The sequence below is a fragment of the Sarcophilus harrisii genome, chromosome 4, assembly GCF_902635505.1.
Source record: "Sarcophilus harrisii chromosome 4, mSarHar1.11, whole genome shotgun sequence".
NCBI classification, from domain to species: domain Eukaryota; kingdom Metazoa; phylum Chordata; class Mammalia; order Dasyuromorphia; family Dasyuridae; genus Sarcophilus; species Sarcophilus harrisii.
In genome coordinates this window covers 432,460,183-432,468,950 of record NC_045429.1, presented here as the reverse complement: position 1 = coordinate 432,468,950, position 8,768 = coordinate 432,460,183, and the positions used below count along the sequence as shown (strand labels likewise).

At 38.1% G+C, this 8,768-nt stretch overlaps 1 long non-coding RNA gene across 1 annotated transcript; it reads right to left on the bottom strand.

The window, feature by feature from the left end:
- Positions 1–201: 201 nt before the first annotated feature.
- On the bottom strand, positions 202–8,058 carry LOC116423451. The gene is made up of 2 exons (XR_004234068.1): positions 7,484–8,058; positions 202–359 (listed from the first exon to the last, which is right to left on the bottom strand). It is a non-coding gene; the product is annotated as an uncharacterized LOC116423451 (long non-coding RNA).
- Positions 8,059–8,768: the final 710 nt, after the last annotated feature.

Here is an 8,768-nt window from a genome sequence, read left to right as displayed (position 1 = left end):
GAAGATCTTGAAGGCCTTGTCTTATCTTTAAATCTTATTACCTCAGTTGAGGGGGAGTAATGTGCCATATTCTCTTTCAATAATAGTCATACTTAGTGACACCTGGTGGCAGTTGTTTAGACTGCAAATTTAGAGGTACTTTTACCAGAATATCCATATATTCTTTCCAGCAAATATTACTTGACTTCTGATCCTTGATTTCCACTCAAGCAACAACCATTTTATTTCAGGTTCTCATCACCGGCCTCCAAGATTTTACAATAGCCTCCCACTTGGTCTCTGTGCCTCAAATCTCTCTTCATGCATCTTCCACTTTGGGACTGATGTAATTTTCCTTTAGCACAGAGGCTTCCTGTTGCCTTTTGGATAAAATATAGACCAGTATACTGTGACTCCAACCTACTTTTATACATTCCTGTCTCCACTCTGAAATCCAGACAAACTGGCCTCCTTTCCTTTCCTCATACACCCCCTGTCATTTTGTAGTCCACCACCTTTCGTCCAGGCTCCCTGAACAGGAAGACGGTCTCCACTTATCCTGATCCTGGACCTTCCTTTGAGCGTCTCATTCCTGTTGTTCCCCTCTCATGGGGCAGATAGCTTTTTGCACTATCACCCTGCCATGTACCTCCTGCCTCTCCCCAACTCCCATCTCCTGAGGGTTGGGGACCCAGACTATGGATCATATGGTGCCTGAAGTTGGATTGGAACTCATTGGATTGACTCCAGCCCAGCACTCTTATCTACTGAGCCACTTAGCTACCTCAATGTAAGCAACAGCATGGTGCAATGGATAGAATACTAGGCAGTTTCTTGCCTTGATAGCAGAAAGTCCTAGCTTTAAGTCCTATCTGACACATTTTGGCTGTGTGACTCTGGGCAAGTCAAGTTAACCTCAGTGCTGTGGGCAACTCTCCTAGATTACAAGTGACAGAGAACATGCCTTCTGTCTTGGGAGTTGGAATTCCATCATCTAGGATTTCTCAGTTTCAGTGACACCAAAGTCAAGTTCCTATCCTATGTATGTTACATAGTATTAGGTCTTCAAGCCTATATCAATCAATCAGTCACTCAATAAACTAAGTGTGGACCATTTGCCAAGCATATGCTGATTGCTGCAAAAACAAAAAAAGGAGACAGTTCCTGCCCAAGGAGCTTATATTCTAATTTAGGGAGTAGACACCATGCAAATAAATAAACTATGTGTTGGATCAATATGAAGTAATTAATGGGGAGGCACTAGAATTAAGAGGGGCTGGGGAAAGCCTTCCAGTAGATGAATGAATTCTAATTGGGACTTAGAGAAAGCCAGGAAGGTGAGTAGAGGAAGAGAGAGCATTTGAGACATGCAGAATATAGGGACAGTGCTCACAGCCAAGAGATGGAGTGTTTTGTTCATGGAACTGCCAAAAGGCCAGTGTCACTGAATCAAAGAATGTGTTGGAGAGTACGTTGGAAGAAGCTTGAAAAAAAGTTGAGAGGGCTAAGGGCTTTGAATGCCAAACAATTAAAACAATAAAATATGGACCTGTCCATAAAAAGCTTTTGGTTTAATGTAACTACACAAGAATTAGGATAAGAAGAGTGGTTCACTATTATTTCCCTTAAATTTTAAGACGAAATTGTTGACAAAGTTAAGTGAAATGGGCGTGGAACAAGCTCAGCTTTGTCCCTTCTGGTGGTGGTCAATCACCTGGAAGCTTTGGGACTTCTTCCAGCTATATGGTGACCCATTGCCGAAAGGATCTGTTATTTCAGAATGATGTAGCAAATACTACGTAGATATTTGGTCTTTCCTCACCCTGTGGCAATAGCAAGGGATGAGATGATGGTCTAGCTCACTCTCTTGATTTCGACTCACCTACATGACAAATATCTAGTATGCAGGAAGGCAGGGGATAAGTTGTGTTCTTCCCTTTTCTCCTACCCACTATCTGAAGCTTGGACTCATCTGGAGCCTTTTCTGTTTCCTATTTCCTTGCTTGAGTGGGATGCTTTGTGAACTCAAAAAAAGGTTCAGAAGTCTGTGTGTTGGTAGCAGAATCTGCCAATTTGGAGGTGGTATTATTCACTAGAGCATTTGAATGTGGCAGCAGCAGGTGTAGGGCTGTGGAAGCAACTGAATTTACAATTCAGAGGAGGATCAGGTTGGCAGTGGATAGTATGGAAACTAGGTAGAATGTGAAATGCCTAATTAGCAGATGTGCAAACTGCTTTATATTCTGATGAAGTTAAACATTTGCTTTTTAATGTATAACAGTAGTTATAGTTATTTATATGGTAATTATAAGTTGCTGAATTCTGTTCAAATAATTCTGTTAATGAATACTTGGATTTTTTAATACTTTTCATTCTTTTTGTGTGCACAACTAAATTAGCTCTCTCCTTCCCTGATTCATATTGCTTATTGAGTATCTTTTTCATTCTTCCCCGTGAGGAGACCCAGACAACAGCCATAATAGAAGTATTAAGTAATTTTCCCCTGTGGCATTGGGATAGATAATTTAATGAGTTGAGAAGTATAAAAGAGAGACTAATTCCCTCAATAGAAGCAGCGTCTCTTAGAACTGAACCCCACTAGAAATTGTATGGCTGATTACAAAACAGGAAAGGACGAATTGCCACAGTCCTCAAGCCCAGACCCAGTACTAGGTAAGAATACATGGCGATAATTCCAAAAAATAAGGAAAAAAGTGCATCAGTGAAGAATTTTAAGTTTAAAAAGGAATAGAGCAGAACAGGTGTTTCATATGCCTTATGATTTCATATGACTTATTTTACTGTAAGTTGTATGTGAAAATGTTTATGTTTATTGGTGTTTATCAAGTTCAGAATAACAAAAAATATAAAAAGAGCTTTATGAAATTCTCTGCTTTCATTGTAATAAGAATCTGGCTCATAGAAGATTGAATAATAGATATTTGAAATTTCCGTCAGTATTATAACCATCATCTCCATATCTGTTATGAGACTATCAGAAAAGTACTGTACATATCCTCTTTCTGCCTAGGCAGTTTGTTGTATATGTCTACAATGTTTTGTTTCTTCATCATGTCTCATTAAAATATTTTCCATGTTTATCCCTTCATTAGCAAGGCAGCACATATATTTGTAACACACAATGCTATTCTTTCTCCTATCACTGTTTCTTTTGAATAAGAACCCCTTCCACTGCTGCATTCTCATTATAAATCCTATCCTGAGACTTATTCTTATATTTGCCACTTTGTATTAAAATCTCAAGTTAATTTACTTTGAACAATGTTACTAATAATATGTTCCCTGGAATCTGTGCTGTTTAATATTATTATTTTTTGGCAAGGCAGTTGGGGTTAAATTGGGTTGCATAGCTAAAAACTGTTAAATGTCTAAGGCTGGATTTGAATTCAGGTCCTCCTGACTCTAGGTTAGGTACTCTATCCAGTGTGCTGTGTTTAATATCATCAAAGGCTTAGATGAAGACATTGATGAATACTTACCCTATTAAGTAGGGAGGACAAGTTGTACATTGTAAAAGTCAAGAAAATGACACTCTGACATTTTTACTTGCCCACAGACAGTTAGTACATAATAAAACTGGAATTTGACCATCACTTCTCCTGACTTCCAGATGTTTGTATTCTTTGTATCACCTCTCTGTCAATTGGTATGTAGACATGTGAATCCATAAGTATTTTTCTTTCCCAATTTATCTCTTTCTGTGAATTACTGGGAAGTTTTGCAACTATTTTTCTTCCTATGTGTGTCTTGATTTCCTTCCTCACTCATGGTATCTCGGTTTTATAGTGTCAGCTAAATATACCTTTCATCTTAAGTTAATTTCATTAGTTGCATTTTACTGATTTTTCTACTAAAGGTGATACTTGGTAGCAATCAATCAGTCAGAATTTATTAAATGCCAACTTGGTGAAATACAAAAGTGAGACAATCTCTGCCCTCAGGGAGCTTGCAATTTACTGGGCAAGTTACACCATGTTCACAGATAAATAAATGGAGGATATATACCAAAAAATACAGGGATTATTGAATGAATGGTTTGGAAGAAAGGCATAATTAAACTTAGAATTGTCAAGAAGAAGGTCTGTCAAGCACTGAGGGTGTGAAAGTTGCAACCAGGCAAACCCTATTATCTAAACACACACACACACCCTTGCATTTTGTGAGTCTCATTTTTCAAGTTTGTATTTTTATAGTAAAGCTTACTTGCTACAGATTTTTATTTTAGTTACTTTTAGTTGATCAATAAAAAAGATAACAAAAGTTCGTTATGATTGAGGATTGAATAAATGATTGCCTTAAAAAATAAAAACTCATTGAGATATGCTATGCATGTTTGTGATTGTTCCTGTGACTTAAATAATTTTTTAAAAAAGCCATGCCAGACTTAGTTCCTTTCCCTTTTTGACAAAGTTACTAAACTGACAGATTAGGGCAATATTATTTACATACTATACCTAGATTTTTGCACAGAATTTCTGAATCTTTTCTTGCTATTTTTAAGCATTAGATGAAGAAATGCAGGTTAGTTCATGGAGGTGAGGTGGATTTAGAGTTGGTTAAAAGATGAGACTGAAAGAATAATCATTAATGGATGAATGTTGGTTGAGAGTAATATCTCTCGTAGAGTGTTGTGTGATCTGCCCTTGGATCTGAGCCATTTAATATTTTTATCAATGACTTGGATTAAGACAAAAATGGTATGCTTATTAAATTCAACAAATATTTAAGTCTGTGCTATGAGCAAGGCTCTGTGCTAGGTGTTGGAGATCAAAACAAAAATAAAAGTCCTTGTGTTTGGGGAGTTAAAATTCTTCTGGAGGGGTAGTGGTGCTGGTGGTGGTGGTAGAGAGAACCAACATCTATTCAGATAAAAAAATACAAAATAGTTTGAGAAGAGGGAGAATATTGACAATTGGAGAGCCAGATGAAGAAAGGTTTCTTGGATGAGGTTGAATTGGACATAATCCTTAGATTTGCAGGTGATGAAGATGGGAGGGATAACTGATTGAGAAGCCTGGATTCCAGAAGGTATTAGTATATTAAAATAAGGGGCCAAGTGGAATAAGAGGGCATTTAATAGGGATAAAGAAAAAGCTTTGCATTTGGATTAAAATAATCGGCTTTGCAAAAACAAGATGGGGCCAGATACCACCAGATCTTTCTCAGTGACTTTACTGCTTGACTCATGTCAACTCAAAGCCTGCCCTTCTCCTAATGGGCTTCAATATTATAGAAGCATATAGCACTGAGGCTCCTTTCTTTTTCACACCTTTCCTGATCAGAATGTCTTTGTACTGGATTGTTTCTGTTTTCCAAGAAGTTTTGAAATTTTTTGATGTGTGACAGAGAGACACTTTGTTATAAAAGAGCCTCTCAGTGTTTTTTGTTCCTAATCAATTTCTCATAATTAACAAACGCTAAACCCAATGGATTTACATAGTCTCCATCTTTCAGTCAATTACAAAATAGTCAAGATTCAGTCCATTATTGAATATTGTTTCCAAAAGTCAAAAATGTTCACATTATGATGTAAGGGATTCAGCACACAGATTGCAAATTTAAGGTTTTTTTGTGACTGTTGATGTTTCAGAGATGCTACTGTTTGTTGGTAAGTCCCTGGAACATTGCAGAATCTCTTGGAAGAGATATGTAACTACTCAAAAGAGTTTGGCCTCTTCATCCATGGAGGAAAAATGGATGATGAATATCTGTGGCTAAGATTACGACAGGTATTTGGATGGAGTAACTGTAAAGCTCTCTATCAATATGTCTAAGAACGGTAGACTGTAGACTATAGAGCAATGTTAGTCCTGGATTTGAACAATAGAACAAGAGTGGGCTGAATTGCCTTTAGGAAACTACCAAAGGCTGGTATAATCCCAAGCTTTCTGAGGAACTAAATCCCCATCTATTTAATACCAGTGTTCTACCAGCATTTCTATCTGGTGGCAAGGTATGGAAATATGTGACTGAAAAATTAAGAATGAATATCACACAGAAGGCAGTGGAGAAGCATATGGTGGGTGTGACCAGGTTGAGACACATAACATGGACCTTTGAAGAAAAAAGATGTCATCCTTACATGAACTGAATGCTAAATGAAGTGAGCAGAACCAGGAGATCATTGTACCTGGCAGCAACAAGATTATATGATGATCAATTCTGATGGATGTGGCTCTCTTCAAAGATGAGAGGATTTGGACCAGTTCCAATGGTCTTGTGATGATGAGAGCCATCTGCACCCAGAGAGAAAACTATGAGAACTGAGTGTGGATCACCACATAGTATTTTCGCTCTTTTTGTTGTTTGCTTGCATTTTGTTTTCTCATTTTTCCCTTTTTTGATCTGATTTTTCTTGTGCAGTATGATAACTATAGAAATATGTATAGAAGAATTGCACATATTTAACATATCAATATATGTTACTAGCCATCAAGGGGAGGGAATAGGAGGAAAGGGGGGAATTTGGAACACAGGGTTTTGCAAGAGTCAATGTTGAAAAATTATCCATATATATATTTTGAAAATAAAAAGCTTTAATAAAAAATAGATGTCATCAAAGAAGTATATGATGGGAAGAGAAGATAGACTGGTCATGTGGTGTGTAAAGGATAACAGGTGGACTACTAAAATGTTCCTCTCACTGGGGCCTTGGATGTCAGGAGAAAGTAAAGAAAGCTTCTACCACTTAAGGCATGTCTCTACTGATGAACAGATAGGCAAGAGTTACACAGCATGGATGGGATAGATCTGCAATATTTGAGGAAACATATTAATAAAGTCATAGATTTATTTGAGTATCTGGAGATTCCCTAGTGAGAAATTATTTCTCCATTAAACCTACTCTTCTTCCAACCATTCCTATTTCTATTGAGGATACTGTCATTCTTTTAGTCATCTATATTTGTAAATTTGGAGTTACCCATGACTATTCCCTTTTTCTCACTCCTGAAGCCAGATTCATTGGCAAATGTAATTAATTCAATCTCTTGTACTTCTCCATTTCTCTCACTCATATGGCCCTCACTCGAGTTGAAGCTTCCTATCTGCACTATTGTAATCAAATCTTTTTTTTTTTTTTTTTTTCCCTGAGGCAATTCAGGTCAAGTGACTTGCCCAGAGTCACACAGGAAGCTTTAAGTGTCTGAGGTCACATTTGAACTCAGGTCCTCCTGACTTCAGGACTTCTATCCACTGTGCCACCTAGCTGCCCCAATTGTAATCAAATCTTAATTGGTCATCTTGCTTTTGGTCTTTCCTCACTCAGCTGCCCAAATAGACTTCTACAGCTCAAGTCTGAACCTGTGACGCCCTTGCTTAAAAATCTTTCCCATTGACTACAGAGTAAAATACAAACCCTTTATCCCGCCTCCCTTTCCAGCCTCATTCCATACTATTGTTCACCTTTGCCCATTCAGTATTCCTGCCAATGTGGAATACTGGGTGTACTTTGACCATGACACTCTTGTTTTCATGTACTCACACAAACATTTTCCAGGCCTAGAGGACATTCATTGAACCAGACCTCTCAAAATCCTTCTCTTCCTTTAAATCTCAGCTCAGGTTGTCTAGAACACTTTCTCTGCTTCCTTTTCCATTTTTCTTGGGATATGTAGTTGATGAAATAACAATTCTGTTATTAAAACACAAACAAAACTTATGTCGTTTCCTCCTTCAATTTAAACTTTGTGAGCAAGGACTGTTTCCCTCTTTATCGTTCAATCTCCAATCCCTGGCATGGAGCAGATATTTAATAAAAGTTTTCTGAAATGTTTTGTTGACTTGAGACGCTGAAAGGAATTCAGAGGGCGGTTCAAGTAGATGGTAAGTATTCTGGAGAAGGAGCCACATGAGAATCTTGTTGAAGAACCTGGCAGATTCATCCTGGAGAAGAAAAGGTGGGAGAAGGAGCCAGAAGAGGGCATTAATAGTCGAAGGAGTCGAAGAGGGCATTATTATATGTTATTTGGAAAAGGGATCATATTAATAAGATCCTGACTTAAAAGCTGGAAGGGACCTTGGAGGTCAACCCTCATTTTGCAGATGTTCCAGGCACAGTGCTAAACAATATTATCTCCTTTAATCCTCACTACTACCCTGGAGAAGTAGATACTATTATTTCCCCCATTTCACACATTTGAAAAGTCAGGCATATAGAGTGTGGCTTGCCCAGGGTCACACAGCTAGTAAGAGTCTGAGGCTTCATTTGATCTATTTGATCTCAGTATTCTGTGCTTTGTGGCACCTAGATGCCTCGAAAATAAGTCCAAGAGAGGCTGTCTTGGAAGAGTTTACTCAATTGGCTAGTAATCACTGTGAGCAGGATTTAAACTTGGATAAATAGAACATTTAAATGCTACTTTTGTACCAGTGCTCAGTGCTGGTGATACAAGTAAAAGCAAGCAAGACAGTAGAGCCTGCCTTCAAGTTATTAATAATCTAATAGAGAATGATAGTTTTATCATATTGCTTCTTAATCAGTCAACAAACATTAACTGTGCTGACAGTACAAAGAATGGCAAAGCCAGCCCCTCTCTTCGAAGTACTCTTGTTCTAATGGAGGAAGCAGCACATAGAATCTGTACCTACAAGATACAGATGATACACATGGGAGGTAATCTCAAAGGGCAGGCAGTGAGGGATGAGGTGTGCAGAAAGCTGGGAGTTGAGCTGAGCCTTCAAGGAGACCTGAGAAGCCAGGGAGCAGAGATGAGAAAGGAGAGCATTCTAGGAAGGGAAAAGGCAAGGGATGAAGGGTCATGTGTGAA